This window comes from Podarcis vaucheri, assembly GCF_965113315.1.
Source record: "Podarcis vaucheri genome assembly, chromosome: 12".
NCBI classification, from domain to species: Eukaryota; Metazoa; Chordata; class Lepidosauria; order Squamata; family Lacertidae; genus Podarcis; species Podarcis vaucheri.
The window spans coordinates 28,400,446-28,423,307 of record NC_138750.1 but is presented as its reverse complement, the minus strand read 5'-3'; the positions used below and the strand labels follow the sequence as shown (position 1 = coordinate 28,423,307).

The following is a 22,862-nucleotide window of genomic DNA, read 5'->3' as shown; positions in this document are numbered from 1 at the left end:
CAAAGTTGTACAGGCCCAGGGTAAAATAACTGGAGCAAAGTCACAGAATCACTGACTTGGGGACATCTAGTCCAGCCCCCTGCAATGCAGGAATCTTTCACCCAATGTGGGGATCAAACCTACAACCGTGAGATTGAGTCTTGTGCTGTACCAACCGAGCTATCCATCAACTCCCTGGATCAGGCCAAAGGCCCATCTAATCCAATGTCCCAATTTCCCCGTAGCCAGTGGTCACTGGTTCCCTTCTGCGGTGGCTGGTGAAATGGCAGCTAAATGGAAGTAGGTTGAGGGGAAGGTGTCTGTCCTCTTCTGCGGGGGGAGAGAAACAAGAGTTTGGCATTGGCCTTCGCAGGCAATCTTGGCTCCTAAATTCACTCAACTTTTATTGGTTCAAATGTGTAATTATGACGGTTTAATGGCAGAAGAGAGGCGGGTAATTAGAAGTGAGTCGTTCTGATCACCCTTGAAGGCCGTGCCAGAGAGCTGCTCGGCTCTCCTGTCCTGAAGCCTTGTTTGCTTTGCCGAAAGCCAAAATCCCACAAGGTCTGGATGGAACCAGCTGTCTCGCTAACTAACTGCCAGCACTTTTCCTGAATGGGAGCTATCATCCGCTCCGACATCCGCCTCCTCCCCAGGGCGCTCCCTCGCTGTCTTTCTCTGTGTGATTGCATTTATCTGTGGCTTGCAGGAACTGCTTCTAATCATACCGCTTCTTGCCTTTGAGGGTCAAATACAAGTCCATTGCTGCCGAGACAAATGCATCGGGGAGGTGGGCCGGCGCAAGGGAGGGGAGGGGGAGGAGGGGAGAGACACAAACAGAAACTGTCACCTCTCCGTAAGACTGATAAGCATTTGGCAGGCAGGACACCGCAAACGAGAAAAGCAAACAGCCAGCAATCGGCAAGCGCCATAAATATGTTACAATCTCAGCTGGAAGATGGGCAATATATGCACCAAGAGGCCTTTGTTTAATGAGCTGTCAGAAAGCAGGCACAAAATTATGCTTGAAAACACAGGGAAGCTGTGGAGAACAGAGGCCTGGAAGGGCTCCCTTTGCCGGCGATGTGGATGTGCCGGAGTATCTTATCAGTCTGAGAATTGTCAAGTGAGGTAGGCTATCATTAGGAATCTAATAGCCTTTGGAAAGGGACCGATTTTTCCACCCCAGCTCCATTTTGTAACCTAAAATGAATGATGGGCAAAGCCAGGCCCTTATTTCTCCCCACAGGTTTTGCGATTGGGGCAGGGGAGGGGAAGCTACCCAAACGGGAAGCAAATGAGACAAGTCATAAAAAGCATAAAACACTGAATCGGAAATTAAGCTGATGAGTTCCAATCCTAGAGCGCTCCTCTTCCTATTATCCTAATGGACTCTTCCAGTGACTTGGTAATTTTCAATCATGCCCATAACAAAGGTGCTACCCATAGGAGGAGAACGCGGAGACATGAGCGCCTTTGTAATGGAGTGTGCAACATGCGGGTTGTAAATGTCTATACAACCATGCAGGCTAAGCGATTGTGGGGTCATAATGCAAGGACCAGGGTCACCATGTGATGTACAGGACAACGAGCCTTCAACAGCTAGGCAGGCATGCAGCACAAATTGCCAAAGACATTCCACAAAACGAGACAAAAGGTGTTCCAGTTTTGTCATTTAAAGGGGCAGAGGGAGAGGGAGGCTATTTCCCCCCCTTCTCGTTTCTTTCATGTGATTTCTGATGTTTGATTTGTACACTGGTTTACATAGAATAACTCATCAGTCCTACTTTTCAGGAATTTTCTTGGGGAAAGTTGACATCTTATCCCTGCCTTCCCAACCTGGCAGGATGCTGCCATCAAAGAGAATGGTTGACAGGTCTGTGACTATTGTATCTCTCCTATTCCAGAGCCTGGGATCAGGAATAGTCATTGTAAAAAATGGAGCCTGACACCTTAAATTATCAAATATAAGAAGCTGCACATTTTCTCTCTTTGGTCATTATTTTTTTTTGTAAATAAAGTTTCTTCTAGAAAGTACCGGTATATGCACAATCAATATACCATCCTTTACAAAAACATAAAATAAAAATTCCACCGCTGTGACTTCCCTCCACCTCAACTTGACATCGTTTGATATTCTATTCTCTTATTTACATTGTGTTTTTTATATTATTTGACATTCACCTATTATTAATTATGTCGTGATCTAGTTCAGCTTTACATACTCAATCTATACATATCAACAGATTTTCTTTGGAACAGTGTTTTTTCATATAATCCTCAAAACATTGCCATTCCTTCCTTAATTTCTGGTTTGACTGGTGCCTTATGGCTGCCGTTAATTTAGCCAGTTCTATAAATTCACATAGTTTACCTAACCAATCTTCTTTAGTGGGGATGATGCCCCATTTCCAGTTTTTAGCAAGTAATAATTTGGCTGTGGCATATAAAAATAGCCTTTCCTTATCTTTGGTCTTTATTTGTATTAGGCTATTTGAAAAGTTACCCAAGACAAAAGCCACTTGTGCAATGAGGATTGCCTGATTCCCTCCATTACAAGCTTCCATTACAGCTGTCTGTTTTTCCCACCCACATAGTTTTTTGAATTTTTCTGTGTAGAAACATTTTTGTTTCATTTAAAATGTGTTTATCCCACACGTTGGTTGAAAGGCCGTCACAGTGGCTCACAACTCAGAGGGAAACAATCGACAATATGTGTTCAGTAATAGGAGGGAAGAGAAAAGGGGCGGGGTCACAAAATACAGCAGACATATAAAACAAAGGGGAGGAGGACTTAACCAAATCTTAATCTTAACAGCCTATCTTAATACCAATTATATGGGTCCAAGTGCACCCCTCTTGGGGGCACCCTCTTGGTAGTTCCACTTCCCTCAGAAGTTTTGGGGTGGCAGCCTGGGAAGGAGAAGGCATTCTCTGTGGCAGCTCTGAAATTGTTGAATTTCTTTCCCACAATGGTGTGTCTGGCTTGTTCACTAGTGTTTTCAGTGTTTTAATTAATTTTAATTAAAACCAGTGTTTTAATTCCAAATGTTAAATTGTTTTAACCTGCCCTGGGACCAGCTGGTGATTGGTTAATAATAATAATAATAATAATAATAATAATAATAATAATAATAATACCTAGCTATATATTTGCTTGCAATGAAGACCAGTGCTTTTTTACTTTAAAAAAATGTTTAGGGGTACTCTCATTTTCCTACTCATATTGAAATACTGTCCCTCAATGAGGCCAAACTTAGATTCACAAAATATTTAGGGGTATGTGTACCCCTGCATCCCCCCAGGAAAAAAAAGCACTGATGAAGACAATGCAGTGTCTGTTTCTATTCTTTTTCTAGGTCAGCTGATGTAAGTGCCAGCAACTCAAGGGCTATGAATAAGAAATTGGAAGCCCTTGATTTGACCTGTGGGCTTGAAGATTTTGCGAGACTCAGCCGCCTCAGAGAGTGTAGGGTTGTACACCTGGGACCTTGCTGTTTGAATGATTCCTTTCAACATTTCCATAAAGAGAGAGAAAGCAGCGAGCAAATGGTATATTTTGTGTGACAGTTAGCAATGGGGTGGATCACAGACGGTTCAGGGCAATTGGAAGTCATGTTTATGTTTTTTCTTCCTCAACTTTGCAAGAACAATTATTACGCGATATTCCCCAGGAAGCTTAATATAAATGAGCTATATTTGTGGCATATGGAATAAATAAGGATCACCTGACCTTCCCTATATGGAGAAAGCAGCTGAGCACATTGTCGCATCACAGCTTAAGGCATTTTGAGATTATAGAAACTTTCCCGATTCATTCTCATTTGCTTTTAAGCAAAGTTTAGAGACTGGGACTTCTCTAAGGGTTCCACCTAGTTGGATGGCTACTCAAGCGTCACCAGAAGAAGAGGACAAAAAAGGGATGCTGATTTGCATAAAGGATGCATATGCTAAAATATGTATACACTGCTGAAAGGAATCATTCAAACATATAGGTAAACACACACAGATGATAGTTAGAAATGATCACTCTAGAATCATAGAATTGTAAAATTGCAGGCTATAATTTCAATAGAAAGAGAGTACAGTGGAGAATGTGGAGGCTGGTCTGTGGTCCCTGGATCAGGCCCATTCACCCTGCGATGCCTTTGGGGACAACCTACCCCAACCCTGGATCAGTTCCTGAAGAAATTTGGTGGGTTAGGCAAATGGTTTTTTTAAAAAAACAAAACAAAACAAAACAAAAAAACCCTAGGTTTAATAGTACAGTCAGTCAGTTCGAAGTCCCGCAACAAGGTGAGCTCCCGTTGCTCTGTCCCAGCTCCTGAAAACCTAGCAATTTGAAAGCACACCAGTGCAAGTAGATAAATAGGTACCACTGCAGCGGGAAGGTAAATGGCATTTCCATGTGCTCTGGTTTCCGTCACAGTGTTCTGTTGCACCAGAAGCGGTTTAGTCATGCTGGCCACATGACCCGGAAAGCTGTCTGTGGACAAACGCCAGCTCCCTCGGCCTGAAAGCCAGATGAGCACTGCAACCCCATAGCCACCTTTTTCTGGACTTAACCGTCCAGGGGTCCTTTACCTTTTACCTTTTTACCTTACATACTGCCCTTTATCAAAAGATCCTGGGGTGATTATCTTGTTTGGTGCTGCTCCTTCGGTGCTGCACCAGGCATAATTTTATATTCCCCTGTATCATGCCTTCCCTTCCTTGCCTTTTCTTTTTTCAAAACTAAGAAACCCCCCACCAAATATTACAAATGCAAAATGACATTTCCCTTAACCACCATCCCAATTACAATGTCCTGCTTAGCGACTCTCAATGTCAGCAGGATGCAAAATTAGACCAATTTTAGTCACGTCGTCTGATCCTAGTGCATATTTACTTGGATGCAGTGCAGTGGGGTTTGGAATAGCCTAAGAAAAATACTTGTCTAGTAATGTAATGATGAGCGCAGTGTGGTCCACATCCAGACCACATGCCTGTGGAAACGATTGCATGTCAAGTCTGCTAAATTAACAGTGAAATTGTTAACATCAGGGATGAGGGACTGGTGGCCTTCCAGGTGTTTTTGGACTCCAACTCCCATCAGCCCCAGCCAGCACAGCCAATGGGCAGGTCGCTGTCCAACAACATCTGCAAGGCCCCACCATTGCCCATCCAAATTAGCCACTTGTCTCCACTAGAGTTTGACACGTGGCTAATTTGGATGGGGAACGGTGGGGCCTTGCAGATGTTGTTGGACAGCAAAATAAAGGAAGCAGACTGCAAAATATAACAGTATCAGCAGAAGAACAGCAAGAAGAAGAAAGGAAGTTGGCTGCGTGACCAGCCCTTTTATGGGGTCTCCAGGGTCACGCCCACCTAACTGGTCACACGCAGGGGAAGGAAACTCCAGACCAGGTGTGACAGGAAGTCCTGGGGTAACACACACCCTGCATGTCCGCTCTAGGCAAACAGGAAGTGTTGTACTTAACTACTTATGTTACATCCCACAGGATCTTCAATGACTGGTTCATGCGTGACATGCATGTACAGTACATTACTTGATGACATATTGCTCAGTGACACTTGGATGGGTGTTTGAACTGCTTTCGGTGAAAAGTAAAGTGGCTGAGGTGATTTTAAGTATTGGGTTTTTGATCTGTAATGGTCATTCACATTTTGCCTTCATGCTGGGAAGGTAACTCCAGTGGCGTAGCGTGGGTTGTCAGCACCCGGGGCAAGGCAAGAAATTTGCGTCCCCTAACCCTAACCCCAGATGTTGCGCCCGGTGCGGCCGGGCCCCCCTGCACCCCCCACGCTACGCCACTGGGTAACTCAACAGGTTTATGTCTGACACCAGCTGGAAAAAAATCAAGAATCTAATGTCATTCTTCTCTACCATTTTCCATAAGAATATGCTCCATTTGGTAAACTCTATGCCGGCTCCCTCGGCCAATAAAGAGAGATGAGCGCCGCAACCCCAGAGTCAGCCACGACTGGACCTAATGGTCAGGGGTCCCTTTACCTTTACCACAAATGTTTAGCCTGTCCAAAGCAGACTCACAACTTTCTAAAAAAATGAAATGAAATGAAAAATCACATATTTTCTGGTTTTGAAAAGCCCTCTTCAAGAGAATGGAGTGCCACATCGCTTTCGATTTTGCCCTCCCAGGAACCTAGCAACAGCGGGTGCAATAAATAACAGGGCCGAGGAAAGTCTTAATGTTGAGCAAAAAGAATTTGGGGGGAGGGGGAGAGCACACACACAGAATGAAGAAAATGTACCAAAAAAATTTATTGCCGCTAAGCATCTGTTTTTGTCTGCATCCTTTTGAGAACATATTAACAGCCTTTGCACATCTCCATATGGCTCATTGTGAGGATAATCATTAATATGAAGGAATGTGTTTGTAAGCCCCCTTCCCTAGTAATGAGTATATATGTTTGTTCTACCTCAGAAAAATGGAAGGACTGGATTTTGATAATGTGCTTACTGCATGATAAATAGTTGCAGAAGGAGGGGTATTTTTTAAAAAGAGTAGTCCTCAAAGACAGTAGCCCAGAGCCCAATATCTCATATATTATCTCTTTATTTCAGGATTTGGATGACACCTTTCAGGGCAAGCACTCCCAAGGCAGGGAGCATCAAAATAAAATCATGGCAAAATAAAACATACTGCAATGCTATGAAGCTCGTCACACGCCTACTGAAAAACCACTACCCAGATTGAAATACATCCATACAGTAAAGCATTAAAACAACACAGATCGCCACACATTCCAATTAAAAGCACCTTTAAATAAGACGGTCTTCAAAGTGTGTTTCCCATCATCTTTGGCCATTGGCCCTGCTGAATGGAGCTGATGGGGTTCATCAGCACCCGGAAGACCCTCTGGTATAGGTGTTGCATTGATACACACCCACACCAACATTTGGGGAGGACAAATTCAGGCACCGCACCACCACCATTCTGCTGCTCCCATCACTTGCTCCCTCACCAGCTCCTCTCTCGTCTGCTTTCTTGCTTGTTCGGCGCTGCCTGCTCACTAGCTTCCTCACCCCCTCCACCGCTCCCTGCCTCATATCTTTGTCCACAGCCTCCTCCTCTGTGGCCTTGGGATAAGCCCTGCTGGCCTGCACAGCCTCCTCTTTCGGTGCTGCAGGTGAACTTCCGGAAGCCAGCCAGCTTCCAGAAGCACCGTGAAAGGAAGGAGGAAGAAGAGCGGTGAAGCCTCAGGCCAAGGCAGAAATTGCTTCCCTTCCCTTCCCTTCCCCCACCCCCACCCCACACACACTGGTGTGAGCCAACTGACAGCTAGAGCACGGGAGCCAAAATGGGACAGTTGTGTGATATGCACACATACGTGTGTGTGTGTGAGAGAGAGAGAGAGCGAGAGCGAGAGCGTGAGCGTGTGTTGTGTTGTGTTGTGACTGTATTCACTGATACAGAGTGTGAGCACCTATTCTTTTGCTACTGGTAGGACACGGGTGGCGCTTTGGTCTAAACCACAGAGTCTCTTGGGATTGCCGATCAGAAGGTCGGTGGTTCGAAGCCCCGTAGCGCGGTGAGCTCCTGTTGCTCTGCCCCAGCTCCTGCCAACCTAGCAGTTCAAAAGCACACAAGTGCAAGTAGATAAATAGATACCGCTGTGGCGGGAAGGTAAGCGGCGTTTCTGGGCACTCTGGTTTCCGTCTCAGTGTTCTGTTGTGCCAGAAGTGGTTTAGTCATGCTGGACACAAGACCCGGAAAGCTGTCTGCAGACAAACGCCGGCTCCCTCAGCCTGAAAGCGAAATGAGCGCCACAACCCCATAGTCGCCTTTGACTGGACTTAACCGTCCAGGGGTCCTTTACCTTTTACCTTTTGCTATCCCTAACACCCATTTTGTGCTGGCACCCATGACACTTTTATCAATATAGGAGTACTGGCTGCTCATTCTTCTTTTTATTTTACATATATTCTACTACCTGACTTCTGGGAGCATCCGAGCAACTGTATTCTGTACCAGCTAAAGTTTCTGAGCTGTTTCTAATAGCTGCCCCACATAGAAGACTTTTAATAGTCTGTGTGGAGTGCATAATACAAACAGTTCTCCCTAACAGCCATTTTTCAACAAAGGTAGATGATCCCCGTATGCTTAATAAAACCACTGTTGAAACCCAGTAATGAATTTGTATTATTTTTTAACAATGGGAAAATTAAATGCTAGTGCCAGAAACAGAATGAAAGTGACCTTTATTTTTATGAAGGGGTTTAGCAGGTGGGAGGCTGGTAAATGAAGAAAAGGCAATATATCTGCAAATCCAGCTTTCTTGGGGAAACTTGCTTTTCAATAAATACAAAAATCTGCTCTCAATTTAAGATGAAATGGCCAGACTGTGGATGTATAGTCATACAGTTTCTGGAGCCTGTATCTGATACAATGAAATATTCTAAGAAATTTTTTTGGTGCCCAGTTTAATAGTTAATACAGAAAAAGATCTACCATGGGGATAAAGTAAATTAACAGAGTTATAGGTCCTAATAATTAAGTTGCGTGGCAAGTCCCCCTCCCCCCTTGGGAAATAAAGACAAAGGACACGGTATTTAAGGTTAATGGGCGAAAATGGCCACAACTTTATTGATTGCAGGAATTGAGCAGTATTGGGTAGGCATTGGTCCTATCAGCTAACCGGCTTCAGCCTGATTGCATGAAGACCAGTGAAGGTTAACCACCAGTAGGGGGAGTCCTGCTGATGTACATCAACTAGGATTTCCCCCGGGGTCACCGCTCGGGGGCGTGCCTTAGGCCCACACTTCTATAGGCTTTGGACAGGGCAACGCCCCCCGGAATCCTTTACTGGACTACCCTTTGCTTTGGGGGAAGGTGATGGCGCTTCCTCCCCCCCCCCATTTGCATAACAATACCCCTACCAATGCCTAACCGCCAATCGAGCAAAAGCTCGCCGCCAATACCCTCAAACCTTCAACCAATTCCTAACCCCCACAGCAATGTCATCCAACCAAATGTCATTTCCAGCATCCGAAAGATGCACGCCATCACTTCTGTAGAGGGCCTCTTTGCTGAACTGGATGTCGGGGTGGCAAATAACACACACACCCCAGAGCCGCCACTCTACGCGCCACAGCCCGCTCCAAGATTTTTCTCGCTTTATTCATTGCGATCGGGCACCGACAATCCCTCCAAACCCGACTTTCTAGCAGCAAAGACCATACAGAAAAAGATCTACCATGGGGAGACAGTAAATTAACAGAGTTACAGGTCCTAATAATTAAGTTATATTAACCTACTTCATATATACAGTGGTGTCTCGCAAGACGAAATTAATTTGTTCCGCGAGTTTTGTCGTGTTGCGATTTTTTTCGTCTTGCGAAGCACGGTGTTGGAAAAGTTTTGGGAAAGCTTCAAAAATCACCAAAGTCTTCAAAAACCTCAAAAAAGGCTACCACATCACGTGCTATGAGTTGCTCCTCGATGTCAAGTCGCAACTGTATTAACGGTTTTAAGAAAAAGGAAACAAACTTGCAAGACGTTTCCGCCTTGCGAAGCAAGCCCATAGGGAAAATCGTCTTGCGAAGCAACTCAAAAAACCAAAAACCCTTTCGTCTAGTGAGTTTTCCGTCTTGTGAGGCATTCGTCTTGCGAGGTACTACTGTAACATTGATGCTGTTTCTGCTACAGAAGGGCATTTTTGGAATGAATGACCTGTTTGCTGTTTTTGTGATAACAGCAGCCAAGGGCGATACCTGTAGTATCCAGATTTTTGCACATGGGTGGCATTATGGATTGGGTCCCATGGATGCTCTAGGATACTGTGGTGTAGGAGGTTATCACATCCTTTGTGCCTTTGCTGGGGCTAATGTAACAATTGGAGGGAACAACAAGTGACCATTTCTCAAATGCTGGCTTCTCAGAGTTCCCTGTGAAGAGGGATTGGTTGTTAAACCACTGTGGGAATTGTAACTCTGGGAGAGGAACAGGGGAGTCCTCCTAGCACCCTTAGCAAACTGCAGCTCCCAGAATTATTTGGGGAAAACCATGACAATTTAAAGGGGCATCACAGCGCTTCAAACGTATGGTTTGAATGTGGCCAGAGTAGTTTCAAATCAACAGTGGAAACCCTAATCCCACCTACACAACAGTGAGTCCCACTGAGTCCAGCGAAGCTCACTTTCACATACACGGAGGTTAGGATTGCAGCCTAAGTCCTTCATTTCTTCCTCTGACCCCTAGCCTCCCCAGCTAGATCTTGTGCTGACTGTTGAAAAACCAGCCATTAACAACCAGGAAATGACTTTGCCATCAATCAGAATATTGCTCAACCGTGTTTCAGCTTTTCCCCTCTCTCTTCCTTTGCATAATTATTCTTATTCTCTGCTGATTGCAGTCTAAAATAGCCATAATTCTCTCAAAATAATTTGCCGCATTACTTAAAACCATGGGGTTACTGTAAAAACGATGAAGACAGATAGCTGATGGCTGGTTTTTGTACAGAGCACCCCATTTTGGCCACCGTGTGTCTATCGACCTTCTGTTAGCATGAGACACAAGAGGCTTTCATCAGGTCAGCGGCCGTTTCCACGGTTTCCCCTTAGAGATGATAAACTGAAGTGTTGAGTCCTCAAGAGGAGGGAGCCACCCCATTTTCTATTTTTTCTTTCAAAAGTAAAATTGCAAATATTTTTATAACCTGCAATCAGAAATATTAACCTCCCAGAATATAATTCGGCAACAGTTACTGATGTGTGAGCGCATTGTTTTACTTGACTGTTATTGTATGCTCAGTTAGACACCCAGGCCCCATTCAGTTCAATGGAGAGGGAAGCCCTCTCCTGAAGTGAATGGGGATGCCCTTGGGGCTGGAGCTCCGATAGGTTATTGTAATTTAGTGTTTTGTTGGAAGCCGCCAAGAGTGGCTGGGGAAACCCAGCCAGATGGGCGGGGTATAAATAATAAATTAGTAGTAGTAGTAGTAGTAGTACATCCTCTGCATGACAAGATCAGCCATGTGAAATCAGCAGGAGCTCCATGCACCAGTAGCAACATGGAAAGGTCCATGTGGTTAGTGGAGGCTGGTCCATTAGTTAAGGTAGCTGGACCCCCCTGGACGGTTAAGTCCAGTCAAAGGGGACAATGGGGTTGTGGCGCTCATCTCGCTTTCAGGTCGAGGGAGTCGGTGTTTGTCCACAGACAGCTTTCCGGGTCTTGTGCCCAGCATGACTAAGCCCCTTCTGGCACAACGGAACACAATGATGGAAACCAGAGTGCACAGAAATGCCATTTACCTTCCTACCGGAGCGGTACCTATTTATCTACTTGCACCGGTATGCTTTTGAACTGCTAGGTTGGCAGGAGCTGGGACAGAGCAAAGGGAGCTCACTCCATCACGAGGATTTGAATTGCCAATTCTCTGATCGGCAAGCCCAAGAGGCTCTGTGGTTTAGACCACAGCGCCACCCGCGTCCATTTAGGATGAATGGGGCAATGAACCACCAATCTCAGTCTTCCTCCAATCAACACCCACCTGCCTGCTTTCCTACTTGCAACCAGTCCAGAGGGTGAGTCTGCCTATCAGCTTCCTCCTCCTCCTCCTATGCTGCTCTTGTAGAACACAGGCAGAAGGATGGAGAGGGGAACTAGACTCCATTGGCTCTGCCTGCCTTTGGCTCCGGCTGCCCTTACTGCTGACACCTCTGTCTTCTAAACCAGCAGTTTCAATGCACACCAGCCAGTTTTGTAGATCATGAGCATATGAGCCACAACCCCAATTGCTTGGCATAATTGGGGGTTTTCTGGAGATTCATCACCCAGTATTTCAGACTATCAGAAGGCAGTAGGAACAGCCTGAGGAGAAATTAGGTTAAGTTCAACTTCCGGGTTAGCGCCACCGGCAATGGCGGGCTTCCTCTGATCTGGAGGAACCCGCTCCGTGAAAATCAGGGTCTGGACCACCACGGCGAGGCGGAGACCCATCAAAAACCACAGGCGGGAGAAGCCTGTGGACCTGGGATTTGGCTGGCACCTTTAGCGCCTCCCCTACTCACGGGGAAACCCGGCTACGGGGATCTGGAGCGACATGGGGTGAGCGGCGTGGTGCTTCGAATCTATTGCTCTTTTCACGGAGTGAAGCTGCATAGCTGTTGTCGGAGAGCGCTGACTTTTTTCCTGTGGACAATTGGACTCTAAACAAGTACCCGTGAGTAGAACGGAAAATTGGATTACTAAACTTCGTAATTTGGCACCGGAGCGGTAAGGTCTAAACAGGAAGTCCGCCTTCCACTTTTGTAAACAGCTTGAAGCAAAGATACCGCAAGTTAAAGTCTGGAAAGTCATCTGTAAAGGACTAAATTTCCATAGGTTAAAACTACAAACCCCCCTTGGAAGCAGGAGAAGAGAGGGGAAATCTTAAATTGTTCAAGCCTGCAGGAGAGGGAGTAAAGAAAGATAAATTTCTATCGTCTTAAACCTGGGAACGGGCTGTCAAAGATAGACATTTGGGGAAAGTTCATTGACTGTGAATAATAACGCATGTTGACAGATAGTTAAATAAGAGAAACATATTGACTCCAATGTTTCCTTTTGCACTAAAAAGGAACAAAGATTTGAAAAACGAAAGCAATTTTGTTGCTGGATCTGCTTGTAAAAGGATGGATACAAATAGAAATTGTTTCCTCTAGAGGGAGCTTTAGAACTGTTGTTGGAGTGGACCTGGGGAACTCTACAGCTGTAGAGATTAGAGAACGTGAGAAACAGGCTCTGACCTTGGATAAGAATGTTGACACAGGAAACCTTAGTGTCTGCTTTGTGCAGGACAAGTGCTTTGTTGGAGCAGCTTCATGCGAAGATGGATTTGATGACTACTGCAATTGATAATTTCGGTCAAACAGTGACCACTGATATAGAACCTGCTCAACAACTGACCCAGGAATCTTCCCTGACAGGGCAAGTTGCGGAGAAGACAAAGGAGGAGGTTGTTGTTGAACCTCAAGTAATACAAGTTGAGAGAGATGCGGCCCTGCAGGAGCATAAGCTGTCGTTTTTGAGGACTGAATCTGGAGTGAGGCAGACTTGGAGAGACGGAGTCCTGGCGGGACTGGAGATGGCAAGTTGGTCAGATCCTCCTATGCAGGGATGCTCTGACCTTTGGGATTTGGTTTTGGGCCAGGAGGAGATTGGAGTGGTCGAGGCACTCAATTTTGGAGGGGCATTGAAGCATGTTTTGGAATATTTTTTGGATTTTAGTGCTAACCATGGAGAACGGGCTGACCGGCTGAGAAGGGATAAAGACACTCTTAGGTTGTTCCCCCGAGATCTACTCCTCAGAGACAAAGGAAGGAAATTAAGAACAAGACCAGCAGAAGACAAAGTAAAGTGCAGGTACAATTATGAAGAAGATCTGCAGAAGGGACATGGAAAAGAGTTAAGAGCCTCGGACATAAGATCACCAGGTTGATGGACTAGATGGAACAGATAGAAAGGACTGACAGAACCCGAGACCAGGAAGAAGAGACGGTGGATGAAGATTGGCAGAAAGTTTAAAAATTCATTTAGAGAAATATTGCAAAATTAACGACTGTTAGGAAAATCTTGGAATGAAACTATTAGGCTTTAGTAGAAATGTTATAAGGAGTTATGTATAAATAAGTTTTTAAGTTCTAGGGTTTTTTATGGTAAGATAAGGTTAAAATAAATTAAGACAACTAAAGGACAGAATATAGTGAAAGATGGAAAGGATTTGCTGAGATAATTAATAATTAGAATACAAAAAAGGGAGGTGTGAGGAGGTCGAGGAAACAAGTTAATGAAGATAAGGGTATGGGAATATTGGATTTTTTTTAAAAAAAATTGTTCTTGTTTTTGATTTTGGTGTATTTTATGTTTGGTACTTTTTATTTTCTTTTTATTGATTTGTATTGTTTAATCTCTTTTTTCTGTGCTTTTCCTTCTTCTCTTTTTTCTGTAACTTTAAATTCCCAATAAATATCATTTTTTTAAAAAGAGAAAGAAATCAGGTTAAGTTCAAATTTGAAAATAAATTTCAAAAATGTGTACATTACCAAGGGAAATTTTTCAACGATGTGATTGTGAATTGTGATCATGGACATGTCCCAAGCCAAAGGGATTTTAAGAATGGCCTGTTAATTGCTATAGAATACACATTTACCTGGGAGTAAGTCCCACTAAACTCATAAGGCTTATTTCTGAATAGATGTGTATAGAATTGCAGAGAAAATGCAAACTAATGTAAATTAAATGGAATTCTGCTCATCATCTTGTAATGTTTACATGAAAAGGGATATAGAAACAGTATTACATAGATAAATTCCTTCCCCAAGCAGCCTTCCTTGGCATTCTGGTAAACTTAGAGGTATTGCCTTTGCTTTCAGTGGATGCTTGTCTGGAGGATTTTTTAATATTCTGGGTTGCCGAGGCACCACAAACAGCTTCATGGGCCTCCTCTTCAACTTGTGCTACCTCCTGGAAATCCAGGATGTCTTACCTTGTTTTAATTTGTTGGAAACTGCCCTGAATGGCTGGGCAGCATAAAAATAAGTTGTTGTTGTTACCCCACTTTGTGTCTGACATGACCATAATCTCTCCAAGGCACCTCAGGATTCAAGATTAATGCAAATGTAATAATTATAACAACAACGACAATTACAATTTTATTTGTATGCTGCCCATCTGACTGGGTTCCCCCAGCTACTCTGAGCAGCTCCCAACAGAATATTATAAACACAATAAAACATCAAACCTTAAAAACTTCCCTATGGCACTCTTAACGTATATCTCCTCAACAGACTTAGCTAAATGAACAACAATTTTACAGAACGGTGATATGAGCACCTGATAGTGTGAGCAGGCAGAAAATTCGCTCCAGTTCTATGCACAGCAAAGTTGTTTAAATGCACCTGCTTAACATCCTATTATAGGAAACCATAAACATGGGTGGTGTATTGCTGAGCATTCCGTGGCTGGTACAATTCTATTGCCAATGTATCATTCCGCACAGAGTCAAAGCCTGCTGTTAATGTGTTTTCAGTGGTCTGCACTGCTGATCTACTTAACAATCCAAATACGAGGACATTCTAAAAGTTGTTAAGCTGACTGCCAAAAACCAAGATAATTAAAAATAGATTCACAGCTGTTCGGGCAAGCAGAGATATAATTTTATCTTCATTATGCCTTATTGCAGATGTTATTGATTTAATCACATTGTGTTTTAGCGGGTAATATCAATTCATGCTGTCTTTGACTTTGAAAACTGGAAATTTTAGTTTGAGTATAATTCTCCTTATGGCAGGAGCGTAGATGTGCTTGATTATCTGGGGATAAAATCTGTGAGTCAGTAGGTTTGCCTGACCCTCCAAGTATATCCCTGATCTCCAGTTTTGGAGCCTTCAAAAGTGTCTCTGTCTCCTCGAGATCCATTTCACTCTTGGATCAATAACCATTGTCTATATCTGTGTATTCAGCCCAGGACCTGGGTCCATAATGCTGGAATCCTGTGCATACTTTGCAAGGAGTAAGCCTCTCTGAATAACATATAGGCTTGCAGTACATATAACTTGCATTCCTCATGTGCCATCACCTTTAAAACCTTAAATATTTTAGCAGAGGATGAGATGGACTTTGGTGGTGAACTAGAGAGAGACATATGAAAACACAAAATGCTTAAATATTTCTACCCAACACTTCACTCATTGCTGCAATAGTAGATGCTGAGTTGACTGAATGACATCCCATTCCATAATGATAATTTTACTATTTATACCCCATACGTGTTATTGGGTTTCACCAGCCCCTCTGGGCAGCTTCTGACATATATAAAAACATAATAAAACATTAAACATTTTTCAAAAGCTTCCCTATACAGGATTGCCTTCTGACGGCTTGAGGGTTGGACAACTCCATAGGTAAAGGTAAAGGGACCCCTGACCATCAGGTCCGGTCATGGACGACTCTGGGGTTGCGGCGCTCATCTCGCTGGCGTACAGCTTCCGGGTCATGTGGCCAGCATGACTAAGCCGCTTCTGGCAAACCAGAGCAGCGCATGGAAACGCCGTTTACCTTCCCGCCGGAGTGGTACCTATTTATCTACTTGCACTTTGACATGCTTTTGAACTGCTAGGTTGGCAGGAGCTCACCCTGTTGTGGGGATTCGAACCACCGACCTTCTGATCGGCAAGCCCTAGGCTTTGTAGTTTAGACCACAGCGCCACCCATGTCCATACCCACCAACATTTCTCCAATGAAAATAGGAACATCCTAAGGCCCTGACATGGTTCGTGCCACAGAACCATTGTTTGTTTCTTACTGCAAGGCTCCCTGCTTTTAAAACACACCAAGGAATAGTTTATTGCAGGACCCAAAGCAAGGGCACTTCCAGCTGTAAATCTTCCACCAGCAACCACACCCTTAGTTAAGATCTTTAAAAAGAATCCGGAGCAAATGGCAGCTCTTTAAAAAAAAAGAAAAGAAAGATAAATGCAGACTAATTAATAAGAAAAATATTGCTGTAGCCCACAAATATACTTCAGAGACTAATATAACTAATAAATTCTTACAGTTTAAGTGCCTATATAAAATGGAATGGCCAGTCAGTGACATTTTTACTGCGGCTTTTAAATGAGACGTACGAATATGCTACGGTCAGTTCAGAGCGAAAATAAAAACAGTGGGACTGTTTGGTCTCGGAGAGAGAGCCCTGGACATTAACCCAGCCATTAAACAATGGGGTTGGTGGGTGGGAAATGGACATAAAAATCCTGATTCTAAACGGGTTATGCCACCTGGTGGATTTTCCTTGCAAAGCCTGCCATCGAAATGTACATTAGGTGCCCTCTAGTGGATTGATTTATAATGGAATATTGGCTTCCTCTATAGAGACTCTCTGTTGCTCATCGGCTGTGGATTTATGTAGGCAGGTTTCTGTCGCTGTCAAACAAAAGGTTGCTTTCAGGGACCGCCACAATGTCACAACATAGTGAGCCACCACTGAACTTGCACCAGAAAGCAACAGCACATGCTGATCTTAAAGAAGTACTGTCCTGAATCTTACAACATTCAGCTTGATGGGATGTCCATGATGTGTTAGGGGAGAGAGAAGAAAACCTCTCTCTATCCTCTCTCATGCATGATTGTATCAGGTTCTATCACATTGCCTCTTACTCTTCTCTTAATTAATTGTTGTTGTTGTTGTTGTTGTTTAGTCGTTTAGTCGTGTCCGACTCTTCGTGACCCCATGGACCAGAGCACGCCAGGCACTTCTGTCCTCCACTGCCTCCCGCAGTTTGATCAAACTCATGCTGGTAGCTTCAAGAACACCATCCAACCATCTCATTCTCTGTCGTCCCCTTCACCTTCTGCCCTCCATCTTTCCCAACATCAGGGTCTTTTCCAGGGAGTCTTCTCTTCTCATGAGGTGGCCAAAGTATTGGAGCCTCAGCTTCACGATCTGTCCTTCCAGTGAGCGCTCAGGGCTGATTTCCTTCAGAATGGAGAGGTTTGATCTTCTTGCAGTCCATGGGACTCTCAAGAGTCTCCTCCAGCACCATAATTCAAAAGCATCAATTCTTCGGCGATCAGCCTTCTTTATGGTCCAGCTCTCACTTCCATACATCACTACTGGGAAAACCATGGCTTTTACTATACGGACCTTTGTTGGCAAGGTGATGTCTCTGCTTTTTAAGATGTTGTCTAGGTTTGCCATCGCCTTTCTCCCAAGGATCAGGCGTCTTTTAATTTCGTGACTGCTGTCACCATCTGCACTGATCATGGAGCCCAAGAAAGTAAAATCTCTCACTGCCTCCATTTCTTCCCCTTCTATTTGCCAGGAGGTGATGGGCCCAGTGGCCATGATCTTCGTTTTTTTGATGTTGAGCTTCAGACCATATTTTGCACTCTCCTCTTTCACCCTCATTAAAAGGTTCTTTAATTCCTCCTCACTTTCTGCCATCAAGGTTGTGTCATCTGCATATCTGAGGTTGTTGATATTTCTTCCGGCAATCTTAATTCCGGCTTGGGATTCATCCAGCCCAGCCTTTCGCATGATGAATTCTGCATATAAGTTAAATAAGCAGGGAGACAATATACAGCCTTGCCGTACTCCTTTCCCAATTTGGAACCAATCAGTTGTTCCATATCCAGTTCTAACTGTAGCTTCTTGTCCCACATAGAGATTTCTCAGGAGACAGATGAGGTGATCAGGCACTCCCATTTCTTTAAGAACTTGCCATAGTTTGCTGTGGTCAACACAGTCAAAGGCTTTTGCATAGTCAATGAAGCAGAAGTAGATGTCTTTCTGGAACTCTCTAGCTTTCTCCATAATCCAGCGCATGTTTGCAATTTGGTCTCGGGTTCCTCTGCCTCTTCTAAATCCAGCTTGCACTTCTGGGAGTTCTCGGTCCACATACTGCTTGAGCCTTCCTTGTAGAATTTTAAGCATAACCTTGCTAGCATGTGAAATGAGTGAAATTGTGCGGTAGTTGGAGCATTCTTTGGCACTGCCTTTCTTTGGGATTGGGATGTAGACTGATCTTCTCCAATCCTCTGGCCACTGCTGAGTTTTCCAAACTTGCTGGCATATTGAGTGTAGCACCTTAACAGCATCATCTTTTAAAATTTTAAACAGTTCAGCTGGAATACCATCACTTCCACTGGCCTTGTTATTTGCAGTGCTTTCTAAGGCCCATTTGACTTTACTCTCCAGGATGTCTGGCTCAAGGTCAGCAACCACACTACCTGGGGTGTACGAGACATCCATATCTTTCTGGTATAATTCCTCTGTGTATTCTTGCCACCTCTTCTTGATGTCTTCTGCTTCAGTTAGGTCTTTACCACTTTTGTCCTTTATTATGGTAATCTTTGTACGAAATGTTCCTTTCATATTTCCGATTTTCTTGAACAGATCTCTGGTTAATTAATTAATTAATTAATAATAATAATAATAATAATTTTATTATTTATACCTCACCCATCTGGCTAGGTTTCCCCAGTCACTCTTGGTGGCTCCCAATAAAACACTAAAAACAGAATAAAACTTCAAACATTAAAAACTTCCCTATACAGGGCTGCCTTCAGATGTTTTCTAAAAGTCAGATAGTTGTTTATTTCCTTGACATCTGATGGGAGGGCATTCCACAGAGCAGGCGCCACTACTGAGAAGGCCCTCTGCCTGGTTCCCTGTAACCTCACTTCCTGCAGTGAGGGAACCGCCAGAAGGCCCTCAGAGCTGGACCTCAGTGTCTGGGCTGAACGATGGGGGTGGAGACGCTCCTTCAGGTATACTGGGCTGAGGCCGTTTAGGGCTTTAAAGGTCAGCACCAACACTTTGAATTGTACTTGGAAACATACTGGGAGCCAATGTAGGTCTTTCAGGACCAGTGTAATATGGTCTCGGCAGCCGCTCCCAGTCACCAGTCTGGCTGCCGCATTGTGGATTAGTTGTAGTTTCTGGGTCACCTTCAAAGTTAGCCCCACATAGAGTGCATTGCAGTAATCCAAGTAAAAAGTCCCTGCAACCTTTCTTCATAGGAAAGTCACTCTTGAGCATTTTGCCTCTCACTACAATGATCCAAAAGAGGAGAGAGGTGGCATCATGCATGGCCTTGTGGGTTAGCAATGCCACCTTGCAGCACTTGCAAGGGGGTTCTCAGTTCATGCCTCTGTTGTGCCTTGACGGGAGATGTAATGGCACTGATGAGCTGGCGGAATGTGATCCCATTAATTCAATTAACAGTGCGGGGTCTTGCCAAAAAGGTTGGTTAGCTCATCGAGGAGGAAAGAGCTTCGACGGAATTGCTGACTGGCAGCTATAACCCCTTCTTGCTTCTACAATGTACTTGATGCAGTTAATTGCTTGCTGCAGTGTTAAGATATATAGCACCAGGGAGGGCCATCTATTTAAACCTGGTGTGATTGTTGGGTGCGCACGTGCAGGAACGCTTCAGATAAATAACTCTTTGGTCCCACAAGGAGCAAGCCCCCTTCGTGCTCTTTTGAGGAGCATTAACAAATTAGTGAATTAATAACAAACTATTACACCGCTCTCCTCTCCCCTCTCTCTTTCCCATCAGAGGGTTCCAAAGAGCTTTTACAAAGGTAAGCAAGAATTATTAGCTCCATCGTTTTTTGAGATGGAGAAGCTGGCTTAGGACCAGAAGTTGTTAATCTCTCGTGCAGTGTTCCCAGGGTTGCCAGATTTGCTAGATTAGCTGTTTACAGTCTCCGGGAATCAGGAACACATTCTGGGGAGTTCCGATGTAACATTCTGAAGCTCAGGAGTGATTCTCAGGGATGCTTGGAGCTTTGACCTGCGCTATCCTCAAAGGCACCGGGCGGATGGCGACATTTTAAAGCAATTCATAAATAAAAGGAGCAACGCTTAAACAAAATTACTCTTGTCGGCTCCAGCTGTAAAATGCTTCCTAGAAATATATTTCTGGACGGTAGCCACAGCCAGTCTTTGTTGAACGGTCTGGAAGAAGAAAGTACCAAAGATGGTGAGTTGCTAGCAAATGCATAGTTTCTCAGTGTTTGCCCAAACAAAACACATAGTAGTAGAAGAAGAAGAGTTTGGATTTGATATCCCACCTTTCACTCCCTTTAAGGAGTCTCAAAGCGGCTAACATTCTCCTTTCCCTTCCTCCCCCACAACAAACACTCTGTGAGGTGAGTGGGGCTGAGAGACTTCAGAGAAGTGTGACTGGCCCAAGGTCACCCAGCAGCTGCATGTGCAGGAGCGGAGATGCGAACCCCGTTCCCCAGATTACGAGACTACAGCTCTTAACCACTACACCACACTGGCTAGGAACAAAGTGTGCTGTCTTATACCAAGTCCACATTCACACCATACATTTAAAGCCAGTGCCGGGTTTATGTATAAGCTAAACAAGCTATAGCTTAGGGCCCCACTCTCTTGGGTCCCCCAAAAAAAGTAAAGGAAAAAAACCTGGATGTACATTTCCAAAATGTAAGATAAAAAAACAAATAAAATAAAACCAGTGTGGGAGCCAGTGTGGTGTAGTGGTTAAGAGTGGTAGTCTTGTAATCTGGGGAACCGGGTTCGCGTCTCCGCTTCTCCACATGCAGCTGCTGGGTGACCTTGGGCCAGTCACACTTCTTTGAAGTCTCTCAGCCCCACTCACCTCACAGAGTGTTTGTTGTGGGGGAGGAAGGGAAAGGAGAATGTTAGCCGCTTTGAGACTCCTGAAGGGGGGTGAAAGGCGGGATATCAAATCCAAACTACTACTACTACTCCTCCTCCTCCTCCTCCTCCTCCTCCTCCTCCTCTTCTTCTTCTTCTAAAACCTACATACATCAACAGTGTTTTGTGTTGTGTAGGCTCCTGTGATGTAAGTCATGGGCCCCACCTGCTAGCCTGCTCCCTAAAATATCACTGGTTTGCTCATTTCTATATATAGGGTGCCTGCATTCTGTATGGACCGGTTGCATGGCAACATGTAGCGTGCAGCTGCAGACTGCAGTGCAGCACAGTTGAATGTAGGTCAAGGTGTTGTACCTGTTTTCTAATATTAAAGAGTGCTTGTGGACTGATGATCAGGCAGTATAGACTAAGGGTATGAGTCTTATGCCTACTGGTTGATTTTATGTAATACATAATTTATTTATTTTGATCCCATTATGGCTTTAGATACCTATTAGGTCCATAAATGACCATATAGCATATATTCAACACAAAAAACAGCGACAATTTGTTGTTGACAAAGGACAGCTGGACATATAAAGGGCCCCATTATCTTCAGGAGCTTAGGGCCTCATCAAACCTAAATCCGGCCCTGTTTAAAGCACTATAATGCCACTTTGAACAGTCATGGCTTCCCCCAAAGAATTCTGGGAGCTGTCATTTGTTCAGTGTGAGGACACCCCTGTTCCAATCACAGAGCTGCAATTCCCACAGTGGTTTAGCAATCAGTCCCTCTTCCCACGGAACTCCTGGGAACGGCAGTTTTCCCCTCATGGAGCTACAATTTGCAGCACCCTCAATGACCTACAATCCACAGGATTCTTTGGGGGAAGGCAGGATAGCTCAGTTGGTTAGAGTGTGTTGCTGATGACACCAAGATTGCAGTTTCGATCCCTGCATGGGGCAGCTGCATATTTCCTGCATTGCAGGGGGTTCGACTAGATAACCCTCCTGGTCCCTTCCAACTCTACAGTTCTATGATTCTATGATCCCCAGCTGAGGCCCAGCCATGAACGATCCTTTACGTTCCCACTGCTGTTCGCTCACGCGGCGGCTGAAACCGACATTTCCTCTTGTCCCTGTGGCTCAATTTTCTCCTTGTCTCCTTGGATCGCGTTGCACCACTTTACTGTCCCGATGTGTTTGCTGTTCCATTTGAAGAAACTTTATTGGAAGGGTCTGTGCTGCTGTTGCTACAGCCGAGCCAAACATGCAGAGCAGATGCTATCGCTTGTCAGAACAAGAGCCTAAGTGTCAGCACTTCCAGAGCAAGGCAGGGTGCCAGGAAGACCACCAATTGAGATAACCGGGACTTGGGGACAGCATCGTGCAAAGAGAGGCCCGGTGCTTCTTTCAAAATAATCCACCGTCTTCCAAAAGGCTCAAGGTTCTGTGACCTCTGCAGCTGGAAGGGGGTCTGACCCAGCAAGCATCATGATCTGTGTTTTCCTTGTCCGCTCAGTGCTGTCTGCCAAATCCTCGACACACGCACAGCCGGCACGCAGGCCTGAGTCATTTCAAAAGCCTTTTCTGAACTTGCATCTTTTTCCTAAATAAGTAAACAAATGGAAACGGAAAACACCTGCTCACTCATCATCATTCTTCTTGCTTCCTTTTAAATGGAGGGATCTTGCAAACAGCATATAGTCAGACATTTCCAGAGACGAGGAAGCCATGATGGCTGC

At 44.5% G+C, this 22,862-nt stretch overlaps 1 long non-coding RNA gene across 1 annotated transcript; it reads left to right on the top strand.

The window, feature by feature from the left end:
- Positions 1-864: 864 nt before the first annotated feature.
- On the top strand, positions 865-6,771 carry LOC309515578. The gene is made up of 3 exons (XR_014212519.1): positions 865-1,110; positions 3,339-3,531; positions 6,566-6,771. It is a non-coding gene; the product is annotated as an uncharacterized lncRNA (long non-coding RNA).
- The last annotated feature ends 16,091 nt before the right edge of the window (positions 6,772-22,862 follow it).